Genomic DNA, 16,784 nt, shown 5'->3' on the forward strand with positions numbered 1-16,784 from the left:
CCTGCCTCTTCAGCTCCACCAGGCGGGCGTTGCAGTTCTCACACCAGACGCCGCGGTTCGAGCAGGGGGAGGAGCCGCCGCCGCTGCCAGAGCCAGGGGAACCGGTGCCAAAGCCCGGCGAGCCGCCCAGGGAGCCCGGCGAGCTAGTGCTGATGCCCGGAGAGGCGGGACTGGGGATCCAGTGAAGGAGCTCGGGGACGAGGTGCCCGAGCCGGGAAACGGGGTCCCGAGCCGGGAAACGGGGTCCCAACTAGCCCAGCGCGGAGCCTGCGCCCTCGGGGGTAGGCCGGCTCCCAGAGCGATTTCTCCTACGCTTTCCTGTACCAGCTCTCAGGGGAGAAGGGAGCCGGGGGCTTGGTGGGCGAGCAGACCCCATTCACCTGCAGGGGGAGACACGCGGGTGTCAGGGGCCGCGAGGCGGTGGACTCCGGCTCTCTGGAGCTGGGCGGGCCTGGGGGCGCCATTCTGCCTGCCCACCGGGGCATCCGCATGCCACTGAGGCCTGGCTGAAAGCCCATGGGCTCCGGTTCCCGGCTGCTGCAAGCCCTGCAGCTAAGTTGCGGTGTCCTTGCAACAGACCCGCCTCCTCCCACACCACGCAGCAGAGATGTCCCTGCAGCGCGAGGAGAGCTCGGATCACTGCCCGCCGGCTCCTGGGGGTAGCTCTGCCGGAGCAACCCTTTCCGGAGAAGGAAAGGACCCCGGCCGAGATGGGTCTGGAAAGGCGTGGGAACCCGTCACAACTTACCCCGTATTTCTTGCCCGGGTTGGAGACCGCAGGGCAGGCTGGAATCCTTTTTATGGTGCAGCGCTCCTGCCTGACAATTGCAAGGCTGAGGGCCCGGCGGGGGGTGGGGTCCTAAATCTTGCTCCTGGCCCGGAAGTAACTGGCGAGTGGCCTGTGTCGGGGGCTCTAATGAGACAACGCTGCGGAGCCTGGAGCTGAGGAGATGCACTGAGCGAGAGTGGTTGGACAGAAATGCTGCGCCTGAGCCTCCCCCCGCCCAAGATCTTTTCATCCCCGCAAGGCTTGTTGGTCTGCCTTTGAAACGCTGTGTAAAACAAATTGAGTCACAAACAGTCCGCAAACATGCCGGGTCCTCCCCCCCGCCCTTTGTTCACCAAGATCTGCCCAGAAAACCTTTACTAGAATTGCCCTACCACCCCGGGGCAAGCCAGGGAGCCTCCCTCCGGAACCACAGCCAGAGGACTGGGGACCTTCGGCCCCGCCCAACGGCTGCACCCTAATCTGTAAAGTACTAATCCGGCCCTGGGCTGGGACAGGTGAGCCGAGGACCTAGTGGGGCGCTGGAGAGCAAGGGAAACTGAGGGATTCGCTGTGCTGCTCATGAGCACCCGTACCGCGCGGGCCTGAAGAGGGGGTGTTGCCCGAAGTGGCCTTGGCCTCTCCTTGCCCGGGGTCGGTCCCCTCACCCCACTTCCACGCTTTTCTTCCCGCATCCGTGATCTGTGGGGTTTCCAGAGCACCCAGTCAACGCCCCCTGCCCTATAACCGCTCCCCCCAACCCGCCCCTCACACAACGCCCAGAGGCGCAGGAAGCCGGCATATGCCAGGCTCCACACGTGGCTGCTCCGGGATGTCATTTTTCATTTCTCTGGAGGACATTTCTTCTGGTGAGCCGGCAGGTCTATTTTGTTGTGACCTTTAATTAACACCCCGCGAGACACCTCCTGAAGGACCAGCCCCAGCGCTGGAATCAGGTGAGGTGTAATGGCATCTCCAAGCTCCCAGGAGAGACTGGGCCTGGAGGTAGGCGAGGGAGCAAAGGACTTCTAGGGCTTTACAGTCGGGGGCTTGGTTCTGAGATATGGGTGAGGCAGGAGGGGGCAGGAAGAGAATAATTGGGGGTACTGGAACTCTGGGCAACGCCCCCCACCCCACTTTCTTTGGGGAAAAAACCTTTCTTGGCCTCTGTGGTGCTGCCATCCCCCCTATACGCCCCCCCCCCAGGGCTGCAGCCTTTGCCTGGGAATATGTCACAGCTACCAAGGTGAGGTAAGAAGGGCAAAATAAAGATGTTGAGAACAGTGTGGAAGTTTCCATTACGTTCCTACTTCCAATCTAAAAGCGATCATATCAGTAGAGGACCTTAGGGGGATAGGTACACCTCCAGGCAGCACAGGTCAGCTCCAGCGGAACCTGTATTCCTTATAGGTGCAGCGGAAAATATCGTTACCCTTAGCTATGGGCTGCTTATCAGCCGGAAAGCAGCGTGTGGCCAGGTGAAATGGACGAGCCTGTGAAGACGCGGGTGGGAAGGTGGGATGTCGAGTGGGAGCAACTGGGGAGCTGCGCGATCCACCATGGAGACTGATGCGCCCGGAGCTTATCTGATTTGCATCCCAAAGTATCTGCGGCCCCAGATTGTGTTTTATGGGCTCGGAGCGCCCTCTGTTGATAAAAGTCTATAACTGGAGGCTCCACAAATGATTTGAAGCGTTTAAAAATGTACACGCAGTGAAATGCAAAAATTTTAAACGCATAATTCTGTGCGTTTTTATAAATGTATGCTCGTTTTTATAAATTTTATACTCTTGTATAATCCACTACCCCAATTAAGATATCAATTTCCATCACACCAGAAAATTCTTTCCTGCCTCTTTAGGCAGGCAGTCGGTCCCCACCCCTCATAAGAAACCACTGTTCTGATGTCTATCACCATAGATTAGTTCTGACTGATCTCGAATATTTTTGTACATAGAACTCCTTTGTGTTTGGCTTAGCATACATAGGTTTTCTTCATTGCATGTTGCCTTTTATGGGTCAGTTTTCCATTATTCTGTTTCTCATTCCTCCATCTCTCCCATCCTCTCTTATTAATTGAATAATTATTAGTATTTAATATTATTACTCTATTGGGTTTTTGTTCTAATGATTACAATATGCATCTTTAACTTATAACGGGATAATTAGTGTTAATATTGTACTATTTCACCTAAAATATAAGTTTGCAACAGTTCAATTCCATTTTCTCTCTCACCTTTAGGCTAATATTTGAATATACTTTATGTGTATATACATTATAAGATCCTGTTTTAGCTAGCTTTTTTGATGCTGAGACCAAAATACCTAACAGGAATAACATAAAGAATGGAAAGTTTATTTGGTGATGGGTCACACTTTCAGATGTCTCAGACCAGAGATGGCCAACTCCATAGCTCTGGCCCAAGGTGATGCAGAACATCATGGACAAAGGGCATGGCAGAGGAAATCAGCTCAGGACATTGTAATCAGGAAGCACGGAGAGAGGGCTTTTGCTCACCAAGAACAAAATATAAACCCCAAAGCCATGCCTCAGTGATCTACCTCTGCCAGCCACACCCCACTTGCCTAGAGTTACCTCCCAGTTAATCCATATCAGTGGATCAATTCCCTGTTTAGGTTACAACTTTAATACTCTAACCATTTCACTACTAAATGTTCTTGCATTGGCTCATACATGAGCTTTTGGGGGGACACCTCATATCTAAACCATACAGGCCCATGATACAATTTTTTCAATTTTACTTTAAACAATCTGTTGTCTTTCCATGAAAAGAGAAAAAAAATCAGTATTTTTGTATATACCCAGTTTTTAATAATATTTATTTTTTTAGTTGTAGATGGACACAATACCCTTATTTTATTTATTCATTCATTTTTAATGTGATGCTGAGAATTGAAACCAGGGCCTTGCAAGTGCTTGGTGAGTGCTCTACCGCTGAACCACCACCGCAGGCCCTATACCCAGTTTTAACATTTCTGAGACTGTTCATTTTTTCCTTATTGTGCCAAATGTCCAACTAGATTGTTTCCTGAAGAACTGCCTAAAGAAGTTCACATAGCATTTTTTTATAGTGAGGGTTTCTTTGCAATATATACTTTCATATTCTGCTTATCTGAAAATGTCTTTATTTCACTTTTGGTTTGAGGAATGGTTTAATTACATGTAGGATTCTTGGTTGGCAGTTATTTTTCTGCCAGCCCTTTAAGAATGTCATTCATTGTCATTCTATGCTTCTGATTAAAGGTAAGCAGTAATTCTTATGAACATTCCCCTGCATGTATTGCATCCCTTTTTCCCCCTCTGGGTGCCTTGAAGATTTTCTCTTTATCTTTGGTTTTCAGAAATTTGACTGTTGTTTCTGGATATGATTCTCTACATTTAGCCTGCGTAGGTCTGCTGAATTTCTAGGACCTATAAGTTGATTGGTAAGTTTTTGATCAAATTTGAGCAATTTACAGTCATTGTTCAAATACCTTTTCTGCCCTGTTTTATCTCTTTTTTCTCTGTTTGGGACTTTTGTAAATGTGTATGTTATTATGCTGTTTGATATTATCCTATGGGTTACTGAAGTTCTTTTCATTGTTTGTATTTTTATCCTTGTATTCTACGTGTTTTATAACTTACATTGTCCTTCATTAAATTCACCAATTCTTACTCATTTTATAAGGCATATCCAGTGATTTTTTTCATTTTAGATTGTGTGTGTGTGTGTGTGTATGCACACATACACACACACTCACACAGGAGAAAGAGAAAGAAAGATATTTCCATTTCATTTGTTCTTTTCCTTTAACTCTTTGAATGTAGTTATAATAGCAGCTTTAAAATTCTTTTCTTTCTTTCTTTTTTTCCCCCAGTGCTAGAGATAGAACCCAGGACCAAGTGCACTACCACTGACTTACATCCCTGTCCCTAATTCTAATGCTTTTCTGAATTCCAACATTTGACTCATTTGGAAACCACTTTCAATTAAATAATTTTTCTTTTTGACTCTGAATCACATTTTTCTGTTTCTTTTCATAGCCAATAAACTTTAACTGTATACGGAATATTGTGGATACTACATTGTAGAAATATTATATTCTCTTGTCTTCATTGAAGAGTACTGATTTTTTAGTCTAGCAGGCAGGTAAGTTACCAGTGGATCACCTTGCACTTGAAGAGGCTTGACTTTTTACCTGTAATGATTATAATATGCATCTTTCATTTGTCACAGGCTGCTTAGAGTTAACATCATGCCACTTCACATAAAATGTGAAGTGGCAACAATACAATTCCATTTACCCGCTGCTTTGTTAGAGGGGTTCTATTTAGTTTTTGCCCTCAGCTGCAAGGAAAATTCCTAGTCCTGGGACTTGTTCTTTACCCAAAGGTGTGGCCCTCTGGTTTTTCAAGGGAAAGACCAACAGGTTTGCCAAGACCTGAACCTGGGACTCCACGCTCTGCTCCCCTGCAGTAGGCAGCACTTAAATCTCTGCTCACTGTTTTCATCATCTGCATGCTGCTTTCCCTGGACTGCTTGTAGCTCTTTCATATATTCAGAGTTTTTAAAAATATCAGCCAAAGATTGAGGGAAACAATGCTTGTTTTAAGACTGCCTTACTGTGGCTGTCTCTTCTCCAGCATTTTCTTCCTCCTTTTCCAGCCACTCTGACAGCTCTGAACTCCATCCTATAAAATCTCAGACCATCTACCCACCATGCTCAGCAGCCTGGGGCTAGTGGGGGGCTACATAACCCTTCTTTCAAGGACTGAATCTTAGAGACCACTCTGGTCTCTGCTTGCTGAGGGGCATTCTGCAGTGCCCTTAAATATGTTTGTTGTTGTCATTGTCCAGCTTATAATAGTTTCCATTAATAATTTGGAAATTCAATGTTGTTCACAGTGTACTCTAATTCTAGTTTTAATGTGACTTTTTCAAGTCTACCTTTAGCTTTTAGAAGTCTTATCATTTCAAAGTTTGTTTTTTCTGGAAGTTAGCAGCCTATAGAGGCTAGCTATAATTTTATTTTCTATTAGACTGAAGAATCCCAGTTATACAACTGAATCCTGCCCAGAGGGATAGAGAGATAGATGATAATTACTTCTCACTTCTTCACATTCAAGGATGTAACAGCATTACTTCAAAATTTAGGTTAAAAAACATCCATTTTAGGAATGAAAAAAGAATTGTATGCTGACTTTTTAAAGCCCAGAGCATCTTTGAACATCACTTTATTGATTCCATTGTTGTTCCTGGGTAAAAAACAGTTTCTTTCTGGTAAATCCATGAATACAAAGTACAAAAACAGTTAGAGTTCATTACCTGTTTATAAATGAAGAGTTTTTTCCCCATAGTACTTTTTGCTTAGTTATTGAATGAACATTTGGGAATATTTCATGGGATTTTCATATTTTCAGAGAATGCCTTCCCATTGTGCATTCCTGAGAAGTGAATAGCTCCTAAGTTTCATAGCTAACATGGATTGTCATTGTCTTTTGGAAAGCGTCAAGGTATAAATCAAAAATTAAAAAAAAAAAAACACAATCAGGCTGGAAACTTCTAATTGCTAAGCAGAATGCAGAATATAACAGATTCCACCCCTTTTTAATATTTGTCTTTTGAACTAATTTCCATATCAGTTTAGGCAGTGACATGCCAACAGAGCCAATGGAGCGCATATGCCAGAGGCGGCTGTGTTTCTCCTTGAAAGGTAATTAAAGCAGCTTACACTGTCCATGTGGTATCTTGATGAATATGCAGACAATATTTGCATATGATCTGCTGGTGTTCTTGAACCATATGATCATGTGTGGGCTTCCAAAGAGTCCCCAGAAAGCTGATGACTTTAATCTGTATACTTGGTCACTACTGTAGTGGAAGAGGAGGATGCTTATCTTGGAAAGCTGATAATTCCTTTCCACTCTTAGAATATCAGTTAAGTTGTTAATCATTTTTTTCTTATAAATGATTCTACTTATAAATTTATTCTGCTAAATTCCAAGTTGTGTGTGTGTGTGTGTGTGTGTGTGTGAGAGAGAGAGAGAGAGAGAGAGAGAGAGAGAGAGAGAGAGAGATGCTAGGAATGGAATGCAGGGCTTCATGCATGTTAGGAAGTATTGCTACCCCTGAGCCACATGCCCAGCCCAAATTCTAAGTCTTGATTTCAGCCCCAAATTGACAATTAAGAAGATAAAGGCATAGAAAGAGAAAGCATGTGAACTAAATTCATATGGCCAAAGTAGTGATTTTTTTGATTTCAGTAATTTTACAGAGTTAAGGTCAAGCTGGGCATGGTGGAGCAGGCCTGTAATTCTAGCAACTCAGGAGGCTGAGTCAGGAGGAACACAAATTCAAAGCCTCAGTAACTTAGTGAGGCCCTAAGCAACTTAGCAAGACCCTATCTCAAATTTTAAAATTTCTAAAAATATAAAAGGTTGGGGATGTGGCTCAATGGTTAAGTACCCTGTGCTTTGATCCCTGGTACCAAAATAAATTTAAAAAAATAGGAGAGTGAAGGTCAGACAACAAGTGCTCAGCCTGATGACATTAGGACAACCTGGAGCCATGCTGCTACATATCCCAGAAAATAACCTGCTTGGAAAAAAGATCACAACATCCTAATGGCTCACTATTTATAATAGCAAAGGAAGAAAAACAACCTGCATGTGGCTCAGGAGGAGATGGCTTTAATAACTTAACAATCTAATCAAACAGTGGAATACCATGCAGCCCTTAAAATGTTTTTATAAAAGGATGATACAATGGGAAGATTTGATGAGATAATAGTGTAAGGTTTAAAAAGTCAGAGGTATACATAGTACATCCAGAAGAAAATTGCATATGCATCAAGAAAAAAAATAAAGACTGGAATTTAACATCAAAATAGTAAGTGTGTAATGAAACAAAATCTCTGTCTCTTACCATGAACAAATCAACCTAAAGTGGACTAAAAACCTTGGAATTAGAACAGAAACACTTCAACTGCGAGAAGAAAACAAAGCTTCACCCTCAGACATATTGGCACCAGCACCAACTTCCTTAATAAGACTGCTAAATCTCAAAAAATAAAACCAAGAATCAATAAGTGGGATGGCATCAAATTAAAAGGCTTCCACACAGCAAACAAAACAAAACAAAAAAAAAAAAACAATTAAGAATGTGAAGAGAGACTGCAAAATGGGAGAAAATCTTTGCCAACTACTCTCCTGACAGGGGATTAATACCCAGAATATATAAAGAACTCAAAACATGTAACACCAAAATATCCAATCAATAAAGAAACAAATAAAGCAAACATTTCTCAAAAGCAAAAACATAAATGAAAAAATTCTACATTGTTAGTAGATAGGGAAATGCAAATTAAAACTACATTGAAATTTTATCTCAGCCTAGTTAGAATGGCATTTTTCAAAGAATACAAACAAAAATTGCTGGTGAGGATTGGGGATTTTAAAGGTACACTTTAACACTGTTGGTGGGACTGTATATAAGTACAATCACTTTGGAAAGCAATATGGAGAGCTCTCAAGAGTCTAGGAAAGGAATTATTGTCATGTAATTCTGCTTTACCACCTCTTGATATTTATCCAGAGGAACTAAAATCAGCATACTATTGTGATGAATGCATACCAATGCTTCTAGTAGTACAATTCACAATAGCCACATTATAGAACCAACCTAGGTGTCCATTAACAGATGAATGGATTATTTTTAATGCGGAATATACACATGATGGAGTTTTGCTCAGCCATGAAGAAGAATGAAATTATGTCATTTGCTGGTAAATGAGTGGAATTTGAGAACATCATGCCAAGTAAAATAAGCTACACTCAGAAATCTGTCAAGGAATGTTTTCTCTTACTTGCAGAAGCTAGAAAGAAATAAGGGGGAAAAGTAGGGGTGAGGGAGAGAGATGGAAATAAAAAGGGGAACAATAGAGTAGAGGAAGGGGCTGAGGGAAGGGAGGATAAGGGAAGCAACTTGAAAATGAAATTGATAAATTAATGCTGTATGCATGTATGAATATACCACAGTGAATTCCACTTTAATGTATTGGATGCATCAATTGCAAAAACAATAAATAGAAGTAAGACTAGTAGAATAGAAGAAGAGGATCACGAAGTGGGAGGAAGGAAAGGAAAGGGGAAGTACTAGGGAGTGAAAAGAACAAATGATTCTATATGCATTTATGATTATGTCAAAATGAGCCCTACTATTATATATAACTGCGATACACTAACAAAAACATAAAACTATTAAGGAGTATAGCAACTGGGGAGAGTGTCTACCTGTATACTGTAAGACATTTAATATTATAAAAAAAGCTTATTAAAATTTAAAAAAAGGAAATTCAAGTAAGTTTCAGTTATTTGGAAAGGGAAAATAAGGAGTGTGAGTACAAAGGATGTGCATGCCACTCATGGGGCATTTATAGCCAGGCACATTCAGATACTCACACTTGCATGCACGTGCACATATAACACATACATGCACAAAAACACTTTTATGCCTAGCCAAAGCCAGGGACAAAAAAGGAATCTGGTTAACAAATGATCATTAAAATAAGCATTTTGTAATAAATATATTTAAATTTATTTTCCAAAAAAAAAGCCAATAACACTCTATAACTTCCTAAATTTGGAGTTAGGACTATACGAGATGGAATCCAGAGTGCTCTAGAGGAACTTGCACAGAGACACAGATGCAGCAGGGAGAGTGCCAGGGAAAAACACAAACTTTTCCTTGGTCCCCAAACAGAGACTATGGCCTTGGGATTACAGGTGCAGCACGTGGGTGGCAGGTGGGACACTTGAAAGCTCAGTGAGGTGGTGCAAGCCCATTATCCTACCTGCTCAGGAGGCTGAGACAGGAGGATTCCAAATTTGAGGCCAGCCTGGCAACTTATTGAGACCCTGTCACAAAATAAAAATCATAAGAATGTAGTTAAGTGGCAGAGTGCCGTGAGGTTCAGTTACGCACGCGCACGCGCACGCGCGCACACACACACACACACACACACACACACACACCAAACTGCAGAAGTCCAAGACACAGAATAAAATAAAACCTCTACATATCTAATTGATGATCATTCAAATGACTTTTGAACTAGAGTATCCTTCTGGGCAAGTGGAGGGGATGACTGGAAACATTTATATTTAAAAAGTCTAAAAACAGCAAACCATTTATTGATCAGCAAACAGGTAAATAAGACAAAGGAAAAATTCAGAGTTAGGAAAGGTCAGAGTGATAGCAAGAGATTTCCAGAGGAGGAAATCAGGGCAGAACCTTTAGGGAAAGTGGCTTTGTGCTGAGCCTTGCAGAATGGCTGGCTAGGAAACTGAGGAAGGCATGAGGAAGAAACAGTCTGTCCTGAAGAAAACAACAGGGAGGTCACACATGAGCCATTTTTCAGTGTCTGTAGGAGTATGGACCCACATCACATAATTTCAAATGTTAAGTTAGGAGTTTGAAATTTAGGCAATGGGGAAAACACTGAGGGGTTTAGAGTATGTGAGGGTTGGCACAAAAGCCATGTGTTCACATTGATTTGGTAGCAGTTTATAAAAGGGTTGAGGTGAGCATACTAGTTAGAAGGTAGAAAGAGATGGAGAAAGAGCATTACAATTCAATAATTAGAAAGCAAACAACCTCATCAAAGGTGGGCAAAAGGGAGCTGGGGTCATTGCTCAGTGGTGGAGCATTTGCCATGTATAAGTGAGATACTGGCTTCAATCCTCAGCACCACATAAAATTAAATAATATAAAATAAAGACATTATGTCCATGTCTAACTAAAAAGTTGTTTTTAAAAAGTGGGCAAAAGATGTGATCCAACAACTGATCCATGGGATGCTGCTCAGCATGTCACTAGGGAAATGAAAAATTAAAGCCGCAGTGAAATATCATTTATACTCTCCATGACAAAAGATAAAGGCATAGCAATACCGTTGAGGATGTGGAGAAAGGAGAACATTCATACATTGCTGGTGGAAGTGTAAAATGATATAGCCACTTTAAGAAACATTTTGATGGTTTCTCTAAAAGATAAATGTAAGATTATTACACCTCCCATCATTTCCACTAAGTGTCTACCCTAAGAGAATAAAAATCAAATATCTGTGTTCACACAGACTTGCATGAAAAAAATCTGACAGCATTATTCATAATAGCCAAAAATTGAAAAACAATCCCAATAGCCCTCAGCCCATCCATTGTTTGAATGATATATCCATACAATAGAATATTACTTGGTAATAAAAAGGAACAAAGAACTGTATATGCCACAATAATGGATGCACCTTAAAAACATTACTCTAAGTGAATGAAATCAGAAATGAGAGACCACTAATTTAATTAAGGTGATGATAATGTTCTGAAACTGATTTATGATAATGGCTACTTCACTCTGTACATTCATCAAAAAATATTGAACTGTGTACTTGCATGATGTGAATTTTACCATATGTAAAATATAACCCAATAAAGCTGTTTTTACAAGTGATGAGGGAGGTAAAGGAGGGAATAATAATGAAGGATCAATTTTGGAATTAGCAGCACTCAATCAGCTAGGCTGTGGAATAAATAGGTGTGAGGAGGGAACTGAAGGAGTCAAGATTACTTTCAGTCCTATGAGCTGAGCAAGAGAGATGGAAAAAGTGTTTAAAAACAATTTAAAAAAAAATAAAGTAGGGGCAGGGAAAACAATAATGTGTTTGTTTTAGAAAAGATACAACCAGAATAACACAATTTTCCTTTCCCTTTGAAGTAAAAGTTCCAGAGTTAATCTGTATGCCCATTTCAGGAATCCCAGCATGTCCAGTTCCAAACCCAAAGGATCTATCTTCTAGTCAGATCAAAGAATCTTGGAAGAGTGAACCCCAACACTGGTAAGAGCATCAAAAGGCACTAGTTAATCACTGTTAGCAATAGAAGAGCCATTTAAAAATGATATAAACAACAATGAGAATGTGAGCTTAATTTAAAAGTTGTGATCTCTGAAAGGAACTGCCAGAATAAGGTCACCATGGCTAGGAGAAGAAGGTGGGCTGTCTCCACCTAAGCCACATGCCTCAGCTGGTGCTGGAGTGACCAAGATAAGGCTGCAGGAGTGTCAGGAATGGGGGTGATGGGCAGAGAAGCTCACCACGCTCAGGAAAGATTTTTCAATGCCCTGGTGAAGAGCAAAGCCACCTAACTGCTCAGGGGAGAGAGGAACTTACAGCAGGGGCATAGGATCCCAGGAATTCCTACAATGAGGGCTTAAATCAAGTCCAATTTTTCTAAATAGTGCTATTGTTGCCCATACTATAGATTGTGTCTCTCAGCTGTGTGTTGCCACTTGTGGAGGCCCAGGAACCAACAGGAGGAGATTTTGGTACTCCTCTGAATTTGCAAATCCTCCACCATCATTGCCCCAAACACTGCCTTTGTCACCTGCTTTTAATCCCCCTAGCTACACAACACCTGCCATCACATTTCCATCACCCAAAGAAACCCTGCATTGTTTTAGTCAATATTTCTGATCTACTCAATTTGGCCCATCCAGCTCAGGATTTGGGAATGAGTCTTTCTGGATGGATAGATGATGGATGGATGGATGGATGGATGGATGGATGAGAGACATGACCTTGAGAGAAAACAAAAGGGAGGGATGAGGTGGTAGAACTGGAAAATAGGTGCTGTGGATAGGGAATGATGGCATCTCATACAGTTTCTTTTTTAAAAGCCTGAGATAGAGATCAAGCTGTGATCGTTTTACTTTTCCAACATTAAAAAAAAAGAAGAAGAAAAAAGGACTTAAATGTAAAGCTTCATTTAAAGCATAGAGAAGTGTCAGGGAATTCAGGAGTTATGGTTTCCACAGCAACATTCACGTGGCCACCCAACTACTATTAAATAAATGAAATTAAACATTTATATTGCCCTTGACATTCAGCCATATGCTAAGCAATCACTTTATTGGTTTATAATTCCTCACAGCCACCTGTTTCCCAGCCACAGCCTTCTCATTTCCACAATAAGAAACCAAATCTTCGGAGAATAATGAGGCACTAAGAGAACCTGGGCCATGTGACTAGCTGGCTTATCTTAGTCTCCACATAACAGGAGAGCAGAGTGAAACATCACTCACAGGATTGCTCAGTATGCATGAGAACCAGTCATTATTAAATGCCTACTGTGCATGAGGTCCTGCTAGTGAGTCTTTTCAAACCCCTGCCAATGAGGACTGAGTCACAGGTATCCAAAAATTAATAATAAAAACCAAAGGCCTCAGTGTTCTGAATGGACAAGAACAGATGAAAAGGAGTTGAAAAAAAAGGCCTGTAACCCCCACTTAACTGCATTTTCATGTGACCAAGTTCACTGCCTTCACAGAACTATGGACACTTACTAAAAGAAATAAGGAAAATAAATTCCCCCAATGGTTTAAGAGAAGGGAGCAATACATACCCAGATCCTACAGGAAAGAAGCCCTGCCCTAGCATACCTCACTGCTTTTGGATAGTTTCACATGATCTGCCAGATGAAAAGACTCCCCTAGAGTTACAGAGGCTTGTTTTAGTAAAGCTTTTACCACAGCAAATCTTAGTAAATTTCATCTTTCAGGTAAAAACAGGTGCATGGATTGAAAAATATAACCAAAGCCTCTAACCACAAATTGAACTGGTGATCCTTAGTCCAAAGCAGAAAGACCTGAGGTCAGCGTCAGCTATGGTCTTAGTTGTCTCCTTGGGGTTTTTTTTAGACCAGGTCTCACTATGTTTCCCAAGCTGGCCCTGAATTCCTGGGCTGAAGTGAGCCTCCTGCCTCAGCCTTCTAAGTAGCTGGGACCACAGGCATGGACCATGGCACATGGCTTTACTTGTAATCTTAACAAATGATCTTTAAGGAGGAGTAAACAGCAACAGATGAGAAGCAGAGATGAGCTAAATTGAGAGGTGTTGCCAACACTCCTGAGAAACGTGAAATAAAGTGTGAAAGCAGTCTCCAAAGTATAAGAAAATCAAAATCACAAAAGCAAGCCAGAAACATCACATCTCTCACATCAAGGAGGGAAATGTTTAACCATGTCTACATGGCAGCCATTTAGAAAGCAATTCTCCCTAATGACAAGCAAGAGATAAAAAGGCTCAAAATTAACATAAACGTGTGCTATATCAAGGCAGGCCCAATTCCTACAGAAAGCATTTCCCAGTTCATTCCACTTACACAAAACATTCTCCACAATCCCTCCAAAACTACAATCTTATTTACCCAGTGTCCCTAATAACTAACAATATGCTTGAGCTGTCATAGGTTTTCATTTGCCCTCTTTTCCCTACTAAGCCCTGGGTTCTCCCTAACACCATAAATTAAAAAAAAATAAATAAAAAAACAAACAAAACCCCCCTCAGACTACAAAGTGAGACAACCTGAGTTGAGAGTAAGTAAGTAAGAGACCAACAACAATAATGAAAGATAAAATAGAGCACTGATGGCAATATGCTGACATAGCAACACTTGGTTTGATAACCAAAATGGCCACCCACTGACCAACAGGCAAGTACCATATACAGCATGGACATGCTGCACAAGGGGCCAATTCAGGTCTCAGGCAAGAAGGAGCAGAATGGCACAAGATATCATCATGCTCTTCAGTATGGTGCACAATGTAAAACTTAAAAATTGTTTATTTCTGAAATTTTCCTCTTAATATTTTGGGCTGTGGTTGAGGACGGGTAATAACACAGCAGAAAGTAGATAAGTGAGACTACTGTATCAATCTCTGCTTCTTTGAAATACCTGGTGTGGTTTCTCCTTCTCTGATTCTTTGCCTGATGTGGCAAGTGGTGGTGACAATTTATTGAATGTCTAGGAGCAAGGCATTGTTCTGTGTGTTTAGAATATAGCAACAAGCCTGACAGAAAGGCTAGTGCTTCTGGAACTTAGGTTTTAGTGGGGACAACAGACTATTAATAAATCAATAATCTAACAAATATGGTAGGGTTGGTAAGTACAAAGCAAGAGGGGCAGATTGTGTGGGGTGGGGTAAGGGGCAGAAACAGAGACCACGTATGATGTCATTGGTATAATCCAGATGAGAGAGAGATGGCCTGGACCAGGCTGATACCCTGAAGGTGCTCAGTGCTGACTAGGTGTCTGTGTGTGTCAAATGCAGATCTATTTTTAAGTGGTGGTAAGATACACATAATTTTACAATTTTCTTTCTTAAGCCTTTTTTTCTGTACTGGGATTAAACCCAGTGGGGGTTTATCTCTGAACTACATCCCTGGCCATTTTTATTTTTTTATTTTGAGACAGAATCTCACTAAGATGCTGAGGGCCTCACCAAGTTGCTGAGGCTGACCTTAAACTTATGATTCTCCTGCCCCAACCTTCCCTGTCACTGAGATTACAGGTGTGCACCACCACATCAGGGGTCTTAAGCATTTTTAGTTCAGTGGGCATTTCTAACTATACACTTCAGTGACATTAAATATATTCACACTGTTAGACAAGCATCACCACAATCCATCTCCTGTACTCATTTCATTTTGTAAAACTGAAACTCTGTGCCCATTCAACAATTACTCCTCAATTCTCACTTCCCTCACCCCCTGGAAAACAAGATTCTCTCTATGGATTTAACTCTTATAACACCTCAGATAAGTAGAATCATATAGAATTTGCCTTCTGTGACTGGTTTTTCACACTTAGTATCAGTGTTGATTGGCCATAGGTTCATCCACGTTGGCTCGTCAAAGGAGGGTAGAATTTGGCAGACTGGATGAAGAGTGAGAAGGAGAAAGAGGGGAGGCAAGGATAATCCCATAATTCAGGGCCTTAGTTGGGTGAATAGCATGCTCACTGGAGAGTTGAGCTAAAACTTTGGTTCATGAGATGTCTAACTTCCAGTGTGTTCTTCCATCTCTTCCAACACCCACACCACTTCCCCCACTCTTGGTACCCATCCTCCCATCCCCCAGTATATATGAAACAGACAATTTGAGGGAAGAAAAATATCAGAGAATAAATAAGCATCTCATCTCAGTCACGGACCTGCCTGGCCTCAAAACCAACAGAGCATTAAGAAGTACCATGAGATAAGAGGTTGAGAGACTCATGTGCACAGTATCTTATCCCAAATAAGGAGTGAGCATCCAGCAAGAAAATCTTTCCCCCCTGGATCTGGTCCCACTGGTGCTGTGCTTCACAGATAATTAAGATCCCAGGGCCAGTTCCTTTCCTTTTCTCCTCTTCTTACAGCCGTTACCTTCGACCAATGCTCATTTCCTCACAACTGCAGTGGCCTCCCCGTGGGACTCTGCCTTGATCTCATCCCACCCCCGTCAAACCTCACAAGTAGCTGCAGGTGACTGTCCCTCAAGCCCAACTTGGCAGTGCCATTCCCTGCTCAAAGCTGTAAGGGTACCAACATGTAGGTCATTAGTGAAAGGGTAGGAGACTTGTTCTGGAGAGTGCACTAAAGTTTTGGGAGGAGCTCTTTCCAACTATCCCACTCCCTGTAGATTCACTCCCCCAGGCTGTGCCTTCTCTTTCAATCTAAGAATGTATCTGCAGGGTAAAATTTTTTGTGTGGCCCTCAAGGCCCTCCATGAACCAGCTTCGACCAACCTCACCATGCCTAATCCAAATTACTTTCTTCCACAGACTCTAACCTCCAACCTAATGGAACCACTCACTATCTCCCTTATATGCCATGAGCTCTGTTACAGTTTAGCTAACTATCCTCCAAATACACATATGCTAAAGCTTTATTTCCAACCTGTAATATTATTGGGAAATGATAGAATCATTAAGAGGTGGGGCTCAGTGGTAAGAACTTAGATTGATGGGGACATTTCCTTGAAAGGGATATTGGAACTCCAGCTAGTTTCTGTCTTTTGTTTTCCAGCAGCCATGGGGTGAACAGTGTCCTCTACCATGTATTCCTGACATGAAGTACTGCCTTGCCTAAGCCCAAAGCAATAGGACCATCAGATCATGGACTGAAACCTCTGAAAAATGAGC

Source organism: Callospermophilus lateralis, unplaced genomic scaffold (assembly GCF_048772815.1).
Source record: "Callospermophilus lateralis isolate mCalLat2 unplaced genomic scaffold, mCalLat2.hap1 Scaffold_83, whole genome shotgun sequence".
Taxonomy (NCBI): domain Eukaryota; kingdom Metazoa; phylum Chordata; class Mammalia; order Rodentia; family Sciuridae; genus Callospermophilus; species Callospermophilus lateralis.